Raw genomic sequence first — 11861 nt, forward strand, 5'->3', positions numbered from 1 at the left:
AGAGCTGCCCAAACTTCCTAACATACTAAACTGACATTTCATCAAGTACCTACTCACTGGAATCGTCCTAGAAACAGAGATTATGAAAGAAATGTAATTTGGGTTAATTAATTTAAAACATTTTTTAAGTGAGAATACGTGTAAAAACCTATTACATTTTTAACTTACCTTCAGAAGTTAAAGTCTTACCACCCATTAGCCTGGTTTTTCAAAATTGTGAGTACAGGCATCCAAAGGTGAACTGCATTGCCTATGAGAGCTGCCTAATGTGTCTGTTATTCTCACAGGAGGTCATCCGGTGACCCATACATGGCCCACTGATGGAACTCCAGGGGACATGGGAATGCGGGCTGCCCCCCTTGATGACATCAGCTCTTCCAGGGCTCCTGTTCTGGGGACCTTGTACACTGGAGCACAAGAAGATTTTCTAAGAGGTTCATGGGCATGGATTGCTTGTGGGAGTCCCGCTGCGGGACCTCAGCTTCCATCTGTATGCTTTCCCACATGTGCACATGGTGGGGTCACTCTGCCGCTCCTCTCACACGTCCCTCTTCACCATCTTCCATCTCCCACCTGACAGAAGGGAGACTTAAGCCTCACCCATTCTAGTTCTGACCAAGGGAACCACTCCCATGGTGTGAAAAGGTCCTGTTGCCAGAGAAAGGGCTGATTCAGAATCAAGACGGCCAAAGTCAGGAGAACTTCCTTTAATTAACACTCCCTGTATGTTCTCAAAAATATGTATTAGTTCCACAAATACATGAAATAATTAAAAATAAATAAATAAATAAAGCCCCATCGACAGATCCAGAAATGCATTTCAAATAAGAATGCTTTACGTTGCATGCTTTATTAATAATGTATTAAATTTTGTGACATATTTATGTTTTGATATATTGTTAATAATCATTATAAAGATAAACTCAATGTAGAAATTAATTTAACTCTTAGCACCTTATCATAACTTTTATTGCAAAGTATCATAGGAAAATCTGTTTTTTTTAATGTATTACATTTGGATAAAATTCTGTATCAGGAAGTGGAATGGAAGTATAAGTTTGAGGAGAAAAAGGAAGAATGCAAAATTTCCAGCTATCAAAGAAGTGCTTGCTGATGCATTTTCTAAGTGATGGTGAGGCAGGTCGAATCACAATAGTGTTTAAATTCCATTCAATACATTTTAAACAGTGATATAACATTTTCACTTTCAAAATCAATATTTACATTATGCCAGGAATTATACCCTTTGTATCTTTCTAACTTTATGATGAAAAACTTCAGATGTCAACCTAAAAAATGTTCAAGGGGATACACCGTTTGTAAAAAATCTCCTGGAGGTGGTGTTCGGGGGTACAAATGTTGCAGTGAGCTGCTCTTGAGCATCATTAGATGGCCCTGCATAGCCCTCCTCTCCGTCCACCTAGGAGCAGCGGTGGGAATCACACTCTGCCTCTTTTGGGCCCGCCTAAGCTAGAGGCTTTAAACCAAGAGCCCATGTGAACAGGGACTTCCTGTGTAAGTCTTTAAAGAGCTGTCCCAGTTAAAGCCAGTCTAAAATCCTCAGACTACAAACACTGATGAGTAAAACATTTCCTCCTGTACTATTTCCTTAACTAGTTGGGGGTGGGGGGGTGAGGCTGTTTCAGTTCTGTTCGTGTCATGACCCACTAAGCCATCAGCCATAAGTTCTTGATTGTCCATATTCAATAAGGCACCAAGAGGGCCGGCCCGGTGGCGCACTGCTACAGTGTGCCGCTTGGGAGCGCGGCGGCGCTCCTGCCGAGGGTTCGGATCCCACATACAGACCGGTTCCCGCTCACTGGCTGGGCGAGGTGTGGGCGCGACACTGAGGGTTGCGATCCCGTTGCTGTCCCGGTCCGGTACGGGCACGACACTGAGGGTTGTGATCCCGTTGCCGGTCCCGGTCTGGTACGGGCGCGACACTGAGGGTTGTGATCCGTTGCCGGACACGAAAAAAGACAAAAAAAAAAGGCACCAAGAAAAAAATCCACCAAAAAAATTTGCAATAATTTCTACCATGAATCCTTTTATTAGGGCTATTTATATAACAAAAAAATTAATCACTTTCTGGCCATCCTCTCTTCATGGTAAAGATCCCAGGAGGAGGAAAAGAAGATAAATAAAAGAACTGCGAAGGATGGTAGAGAAGAAGAAAACACAGCAGCAGAGAATGGCACTAGATCATTCATTCATTCAACAGTTACTGCTCATCCACTACCAGTTTAACCAGAGCCCAACAGACAAAAAAGTGGGGGTGCAAATATTTTCCCCCAGAAGTGAAGAGCAAGCAAACAGCTTAGCTCCAACCCTCCCAAGTCACACACAAATCAAGGGGCTAAAAATGAACTAAAACCAGAAGTGAGAGGCTCAACAAAGAAATTTGCCCCCTGCCATGTAAGAAAGAAAACGAAAGTGCTCATTAAACACATCAGCACTTAGGCACATCTAAAGATTAGGCAGTTCTGTGACAAATATTCCCTTCGGATGGCCAGTTCTAGATATTTTTCATGAAATTCTAAAAAGGAAACAAAGCACATTATGGAGGTATTTGGGGGGTGAGAGCATGGAAAAGCCTTAGTATTTATTTCAGGACTATAACCAGTTACAAGTGTTTTCAAATAAGAATGAAGTTCCACAGTCTTGTGTATCTCACAGAGATCTTCACCCAAAGGGGAACGATGAGGCAATATCCTTCTGACCCTGCACACAATGGGCTCCCTCTTCTAGACCAACTTAGAAGTGGGTGATACATTCTAATCTGGATAATGCAGATGATCTGATAGTAGAACCACATAGTAATTACCCAGGCAGCAGCCTTCAGTATTCTATCACGGGGTGTTTACACAGTGTTTCAGGCCGTATCCTAAATATAACTGTAGAAATAACACGTGATTTTATAAGAGCTGTTTAAGAACAGGACAGGCAAATGAAATGCACCTCAGACTGGGCCAGAAAAAGACAAAAGCTCTACCTCCACTAAGAATCACCAAGCCCAGTAATAACCACTGGCCTCAGTTTTTCCCTATGAAAAATGGAGGATTCTAGTGGTGCCACCTGTCTACCCCAGATGATTTAGGATACTATTCAGAAAACACTGGAGGTCCCCGGAGAGCTTAGGTACTGAATCGCTGTCAACAGTTTCTAAAGTCATACGCTACATTAATTTCTTTATAAATCTTCTTTATAAGCAAGTATCTTCAGTCTTAATTCTTTCTCTGGAGGATCAGAAGAGAAATATGAAGCTAACTTTGAGAATGAAAGAAGACATGTGTTGATTGGCCTCCCTTCTACCCCTCACTAACCAGTTCAAGGTGCCCATCTTCTTCCAAAATCAAAGAACTCCAGTCCTACGAGGAGTTTCATAACAACTCAAATGACTCTGGAAGTACAACAGCAGGAGGCAGATTCTCTTTATAATGATAATGAAATGAACACTGGAAACCACACACACACACCCACCCACACACACACACCCACCCACACACACAGACACCCACACACACCCGCACACACAGACACTCACCCGAACTCATAACTCAAACAGAAATTACCAGACTTAGCTTCAGAGAGAATCTTCTAGAATAACAAGAAACATTAGATAAGTAGACAGTATTAATATTTATTTTTAAATTTTATAATTTCCACTTGTAATATTTAATTGTACCTTTAAAATGTGCTGATCTAAAGTTAGCTGTCTGTGAAATTAAAGCCATTTCCATACTAATATTAACCTAGAATCTCTACTCAAAAAAACTAAAAATAGTATTTATAGCACATGATAAATGGGGAACAGTAAATACTAAGATTTCTGTTTTGCTCTCAAATATTAAAGGTAAAGATCTCCTCCCCCATCTTGGCTCTTTGGCTGTATCAAAACTACATATTAACTGCTTCTGAGTCCACATCTGGAGTTTAAAAATCCAATTTAAAAGGCAAGTGATTTAAAATATAAACATATGGCTTCCTTCTCTACAGTGATTCCTAGAGGGTGAAAAAAAAAAGTCTGAGTATAAATAAACTATTGTCTTAAAGGGGATTTTTTTTTTTTAATTAAAAGCATACCAAGAAAGCTAACTAAGTGTCTACTTTCTCCTGGAGAAAATAATAAAAGCAAGAATTCCCATCTTAATCTAATTAAATCTAGATCAAAGTGCAGCTTAAGTAATTCCAAGACTGTAAGAGTGTAGCGCTCAGTTTCTGAAGAGTATAGCCCCAAGTCTGCCCGTGGGTTAGAACTGGGGTTGGCAAACTTTCTCTGTAATGGGCTGGGTAGTAAATATTTTCAGCTTTGCCAGCCCGAAAGTCTCTGTTGCAACTACTCAGTTCTGCTGTTGCGGCATGAAAGCAGCCACAGACAAATGTAAACAAATGAGGGAGACCGGGTTCCAATACAACATTATTTATGGACACTGAAATTTAAATTTCATTTAATTTTCGTGTGTTGCAAAACATTATTATTTTCATCCTTTTCAACCATTTAATAATGTAAAAACTATTCTAAGCCCATGGCCATTTAAAAGCAGGTGGCACACCAGATTCGGCCTGTGAACAGTGGTCTGCCAACCCCTGGGTTAGAACTATAGAAGACTGGAGCAGCTGCAAGTTTATCTGAAACAATGTCCTCGTTTCTTAGAGGAAACTGAGGCCCAGAGAGGTGTAATGACTGGCCAGGGTCTCCCAGCCAATTCATGGTAGGAATGGAGTTAAGAAAAATACTATTCAGTCTCTGGAAAGGCTAATCAAAAAGTAAAGCAGTGATGAAAATAAAAAAGTTCTTCTTGAGTTCAACTCACCAGTACAGGCAATAGGGTACTTAAAACGAGAGGTGTCACAGGGACCTAGCTACTTGTCATAGGAGCCCCCACAGCTTGCCTTTCCACTGTGTAAAATGATTTATTACCTGCCGGTCACTACACTTAATCTGAAAGTCCCATACCAGCCACATGGCCCCTCTGATGGGCCAGATAACCCATCAGCCTAATTCTTTTCAGCCTTCTGAGCTACATACCTCTGGTTATTTCTTTTGCAGCTTAAGTAACAACCCCCACTTTGATTATGCCAGTCCTAGAACTCCAAAAAATAAATGTCAATGTGGCTGAAGAGCAGTGATCATCGTCAATTATTTCAAAGAGCAGAGTACAGCAGGTGACGGCCAGTGTAGCCCGAAGTTCAGGAGCATCTCTAACACTCACCTCAGAAACAGACTCAACCTCCTTCCCATCCCTAATTCCTTCCCTCTTTTTAAAAATATTTTTCTCCTCCTATTTTTCTTTCTTTATTCCATCTTTTCCTTTTTGTACCGACTCTCATCTTCGTTTTCCTGTGAGCCTTTTTATTTTGCCCTACACTTCAACTGGATATCACTTCAAACTGAAATAAGTTTTTAGGATTAAAATGCATGCACATATCCAATGATGTTTAACTTACCTCCTCTTTTGCATTCTGTAGTTTTAAGTGAAAAAAAAAAGACCCCAAATTAAAGTGACTTTTTTAATCACATTTTTTTTTTCAGAGAAGTTTATTGTCTTCTACCCTATTCCATATTCATTCAAGCCTTGAAATTTTACACCAGTGCTTTTTGGACATTCTGTCATGATGATTTTTTTTATGAAGATTGTTCTATCAACTATTGTGTTTTTGCACACTTCCTCAAAAAGACAGTTTTACACTTCTTTGAAGAGGAAGTGGCATTCTTATGATTTTCAAAGTTCTTTTTGACAACTTAAACTAAGAATGACTGCAACCTCAGAATCTTTTCAATACCCACTTTCCTCCTAGATCTATCTAAATATAAGATTATTCAGTCAAATAAACTAAGTCATTTGATTTGATAAAACCAAAAGGAAAGAAAAATGCACTTCCTAAAGTTGTAGGAAACAAAACGCTACGATCCAAACTAAGTGAAAAGATTTCATACAAAAATAAAACAAACAGAAACTCTTCCTACCAATGTTGTTTAAGTTAGAGAGAAAGAAACTCAAATAAAATGTCATAAATTTACAACAAAAAATAACTAACATCATATTCTCAGAAAGCTGAAATGGACCCTAGAGTACTTGGCCTCTTTAATTTGACAAATATGGAACCAGCACAAGATTCAGGGCCAATTTATTGAGTGCCACCCAAAGGCCACTTGCTGTACAAAGATTTTTCTCACTTGATTGTCACAACTTCCCAATAAAGCAAGTATTACTATACCCGTTTTACAATTGAGGAAAGTTGTGTCACAGGAAGACTGATACAGCTAGCTAGGAGCTAAGCTGTGCCTACAGCCCAGGTCTCCAGACATCGAGTTCAGTATTCTCTTAGCTATACCACTCCCATTTAATATTTTTTGAAATTGTTCAGTGAGATGCCACAATATTTTAAAACATATATACAATAATACAGTATCCTGGAACCTTGACATAAGACTCTTTGCTAAAAAGCAGAACTCCTTATCACACCAGCCAGCTGCCAAAAATAAGATGCAGACCTCCTTAAAAGAAGGTTGTTTCTTCTTGGCTGCTAAGAAATGGGGCATTAGCAACAATACTCACCTCTTGGGTCCTAAGATACAATTATACTAATGCTCCAAAGTACCTAAACCCTTAGTCACTTGGCTTCTAAATTACTCCTGAAAATATCATTTACTCAAGTTGCAGTTAGCCATTTGTTAAGCTTATGGTCTATTATTACAGACTCCATTAAGAAGGACATGGAAGGATTTTTCACACTTGTAGAAATAAACAAAGATATTTCAGCATGCCTAAAGCAACACTGAACCCATTGAAGTCAACAACCAACATCCACTTCCTGTTCAGGTAAGAAGAGAGGCATGGCAGCCAGGGTCATTAAAACTGAGAACCATAACTAACTTCTTGCTTCTTTCTAAAACTACACAGTTTAAAAAGACATGTAGTTTAAAAGCCAGTGTAACAAAGTGATTTGGGGAAACTTTAATATCTAAACCCCCCTGCAAATATCTTATACTGAAATATTTTATAAGACAAGCCAAATCCAGGTCTTCCTAAAAGCACACAAATGGGATTCTAAGACAGATGCTCAAATATATGACTTCAGTTACAATGCCACTTAAACTAAGTCAATAACTGTGTGGACCTCACAATTAACTCAGCATACACGTTTCTTTGAGCAGCAAAACTAGCAGAATTATGTGCTGTTAGTTTGTTGACAAACTATCAAAAAGGATTTCTAATAACTATACTGAAGACATTCTATCAAGTGAGAGTAGAGGGCTTTAGAGGGGCAAAAAGGGAGCAAGAAGAAGTAAAAGTAAAGAGAAATAGCTTCCAAAAAGAGTGAGTCACAAATAGTTCAATGCCCCAGGCAAATGCTAAATTTTGTGGTTTTGTTTCCTATGTTATAAGACGACTCTCTTTTAAAACATAACCACAGTACCATATACACACTTTAAATCATCAAATATTCAGTCAGTATTCAAATTTCTCCAATGATTTCACAGAAGTGTTTTTTCTAAGTTTAAATCAGAATCCAAATCTACTCACTACAATTAGTTTATATGTATCTTAATTTTCTTTTAATCTATGTATTTATAATTCCTCTCCATCTTTTTCTTACAATTGATTTTTTTTTTAAAGAAATAGGGTCATTTTTTCTCCTGTAGGTTTCTCATAGTCTGGATTTTGTAAAGTAATTTTTTATCCAGAAAAAAATATTTATAACGTTTAAAATAGGCCATCTTCAGACCTACTACATTATTTCTTTAAGGTCCTGTACCACAAAAACCATCCTTGCTCTCTCAATGAAGTCCTTGCTACTTCAGGATATGTTTGTCCACAAAATATTTCAGCATGTACATACGAGTACGAAGGTACTTCAAAAAGTTCATGGAAAGATTTCATATTATCTTTTAATTCTATCTTTCCACAAGCTTTTTGAAGTACCCTTGTATATACACACATACATTTATTTCACTCACTTAAATATTTTGAGTATTTACTATGTGCCTTACACTGTTCTAAGTGCTGAAGATACAGCAGTAAGTGAACCTAGCTAACAAAAAAATCTTTGCCCTGTTATCTGTATCTCTTCCACACATAAGTTTTTTATTTAAAAAAAAGTGGGGGGTGGTAAATATATAGTATCATGGATAGGCATGATGGGGAAAAAATTTAAGAAGGTGACAGAAAATGTGGGTGGGCATTTTAAATGAGTGGTCAGAAGGTAACGTCTGAGTGAAGACCTGGGGAAGAGCTTCACAGGGGCAGCAACAGCCAGGGTCCCGAGGCAGGAGTCAGGGTCCCGAGGCAGGAGTCTATCTGGCTTGTTCACTAAACAGAGAGGAGGCCAGTGTGGCTGCAGCTGAGCAGCCAGGGAGAGAACGAGAGGAAATAAGGCCGGACAGGTGAGTGGAGGGGGCTGAGTGAAAGGGCCCAGTGGGTCACTCTGATGACCCTAGCTTTTTCTCTGTGCATGAGTGGAGGGTTTTGAGCAGAGATGCGACATGATCTATCATCACTCTGATAGCTATGTTGAGGGTGGAGTGTGAGTTCCAAGGTCAGACGGGGGAAGACCAGTCAGAAGGCTGCTGTAATGATCCAGGTAGTGGTTTGGACAGGAGGCAAAAAGTAGAAAGTAGAGCCAAAAGGATTATATAGTACTAGTATATAATATGTACTAAAAATACCAAAAAATAAAAGTTTAAAGGAATGATTTTTTAAAAGAAACTTTAATATTTTCTTTCCCAAACTCAAACAATAAATCATCTTGTTCCTCCCCTCCACTTTTGGAGGCCATTATTTAACAATAATTGATTAGTTGATTTGCCCCGGCTAACCTGAATTTCTGCCTGGCCTTCTGTCTTTACACTTCTCCTGTGCTTACTTTCCTATCTTTCTCTTCATCTTGCCAGTCTTAGATACCAAAACAAGCTTCCTCCACAGAGACTAAACCCAATCAACACACAGAGAGGCTGGTAATTGCACGTAGGAATTATCTTCCCTGCTTGAGGAAGTTTGTGGTTACCATGTCAACTGCACCCAATCTCTGGGCCAACACTTGAGAAATAGACTTGTTAGACCCAGATGTTATTGGGAAGTTCAATTGCACAGGATTTTGCCTGGGAGAACCCAGGGCATTTGCTAAAGCAGCACCTCTGAGGCAGGTTAAGGTGGGCCCCAGCCCACCACAGCTCATGAGAGACAATCACCAGGCCTGCAAGGGTTGCTCCCCTCCTCTGCAAGAAGTTCAAGAGGATTCTCAAAGGAGCACACTGAGAACAGCCCCGGGGGTTCTTTGTCCCACAACCAGGCTCCCGGAGATCCCAGAAGATGACCTTCGTGGGGAAAGAACTCATGCCCCTCAGAGAACTCAGATGTGTATATCAGACCTAGGAGACCCTAAAGCTGCTACCATCACACAGAGGAAAGAATCCGAAGTTCACAGAAGGCAGATACTTTTTGAAACCAGATTCCATAAACTGAGAAGAGACTGACACTGAGATATGTGGGCAGCTTTCTTAGAATGTTAGTGCTTGAAAGAATTCTCTATCCACCCACCCCCATTTTATTGACAAAGAAGATAAGGCCAAGACTTGCTCAAAGCCATACAACTATTAGAAGAACCATGAGTAGAATCCGGGTCTCCTGATTCCCAATCTAATGTTATTTTTAAAATAAACTAAAGCAAAACAAAAAAAATTTAATATTGAAACTTTTAGAGACAGGTTAGAACTGTGATTAAATGTCCATGTCTTGGCCTTAAACAGATGTTTCAACAAATCTCTTTAATGTTAATAGGAACTCTGGAAGCTCCCTTGGGGGCAAAATGGTCTCCCGGTATTGAAGACACTTTAGAAAGTTATACTGGGAAGCTTAAGACTGTCTGGGGTGAAGGGATCCTAGGCACATGAAAACCAAGAAACACGAGCAAGCACTGGCTTAGCAAAGCCTAAAACAGCCCAAGAGTAGACTCTACACTTCTTATTTGCTTAGCTCAATTAATAGAGTACCAGACAAATTCTGTTTTCAAAAAGGGAGGCGAGTGAAAGAATTCTTAAAAATTATGAATAGCAACTAAAAACTAGACTCATTAACCATTAATTTCAACCTTAGGGCTACCAACTTTTTTACAAACATGACCACTAATAAGAGAAAATACTTGCTCTCCCAACCTCTGAAAGCAGCCAAAGGCAAATAAGATACTGGTAAAAGGGTCATAAAGAAATAATGTATAGAATGGATAATCTATAAAATGGATAATCTTGTATTATGTATAACGGAAGTAGGGGGAAGAATGGGAGTCAGTTTCTAAATCATTGACATTAACATCAGCTTCTAGAACCTGAGGTTAACTGTTTGACTTTGTTACCTGGAGAGCCAAATTACACAGCTGTAAATACACCCTTCATAGACACATTTGTAGGAAAGACTATAACACGATCGGAACCATGTGAAGATCACTCCCCTCCATTAAAGGGACTGAGCCACAGAAGGAAGAAGACAGAGTTAAGGCTCCGTGAAGGCATCCAGTCCAACCTCTTCATTTTACAAAGAGGATCCTGAAGCCCACAGAGGTTAATTTGACTTGCCAGAGGGTTAACTAATTACAACATGTACCACCTCTCCCTTGTCTTATGCCCATAGCAAACACTGATAATCAATCATCACACTTCCCCCATCCTCAATTGCAAGAGTCAGAATGCTTCTACCAGATTGCTCCTGCAACCCCTAACCAACTGATCAGACTGATGTGTGAGATGCACGCCATTTCCAACTCTGGACTTGTGCAAGGTCATAAAACAATCTTTGTGATACCTGCTTCAGTGTAGAGCTGACTCAAAACAGAGTGACTAGTCTGCTAGTCAAACTACTTCACTGTCACTGTCAAGCCCGAGGTGAGAAAACACAGAGTCTATGTAGTGTGACCATACTTCCAGGTTGACCAGGGACAGTCCTGGTTCACACCTGTTTCTCAGTTTAATATTTATTAGTACCCCCTATCATTCTCAAAAGTGTCCCAGTTTAAATAAAAATGATATGGTCATCCTAATTCTATGTAAATCTTAATCACATACAAACACGTATAAACGTTTGTTTGAGCACATGATGAGTCAGAACAAAACAAACAAACAAACAAAAACCACTGAACCTGTCACCAATAGTTTTCTCATATAAAGAGGCTTTCAAATAATACTATACCCAAACAATCTTTGAAACAGTCTTAGGACCACTATTCTGGCCGAGATTCGATGAGATTTTCTTTGGGGAAAACAAAAGGGAGTGTCATAGCTTAAACAAGTCTAAAAACCACAGGATTATCAGATCTCTGTAGCTCTTGCCTAATTTTAAACTATTTCATGTTATACTTTAGCCTATAAAATTTCAAATTATATTGTTGAAATGTGTCTTTTTAAAGAATGTTTCAGTCCTGTTTCTGATACAAACAATTGTGTCTTTTCGAGTTTATATTTAGTCTCTGTTTAGAGGAAAAGAGGAAGTAAAGGTTGAAATCTAAAAAAAAAAAAAAAAAAAATCAGTTAATCCAAGACTTGTGTGCTGGTGGTGGACTTGGGCTAGATCAGCCAGTCAAGCATTTAAGAGCAGCACAAGTTTATTTGGAAAAGTCAGCTGTCTAGAGAACAAAGATATCAGCTATGTGCACAAGCGAAAGATATTGATACTATCACATGGAAAGTTCAAAAACTGTACCTGGCTACCTAGACAGAAGACTAGAAGGAAATATATCAAAATGTCAAGAGTATGGGCCAGCCCGGTGGCGCACTGGATAAGTGCGCCGCTTGGGAAGCGCGGCAGTGCTCCCGCCCGAGGGTTCGGATCCCACATACAGACCGGTTCCCGCTCACTGGCTGAGCGAGG

At 39.5% G+C, this 11861-nt stretch overlaps 1 pseudogene; it reads left to right on the plus strand.

The window, feature by feature from the left end:
• The first annotated feature begins 2158 nt into the window (after positions 1-2158).
• The window catches only part of LOC103587118, a 27679-nt pseudogene continuing 17976 nt past the window's right edge, over positions 2159-11861 (plus strand).

Source organism: Galeopterus variegatus, unplaced genomic scaffold, assembly GCF_000696425.1.
Source record: "Galeopterus variegatus unplaced genomic scaffold, G_variegatus-3.0.2 Scaffold420, whole genome shotgun sequence".
NCBI classification, from domain to species: Eukaryota; Metazoa; Chordata; class Mammalia; order Dermoptera; family Cynocephalidae; genus Galeopterus; species Galeopterus variegatus.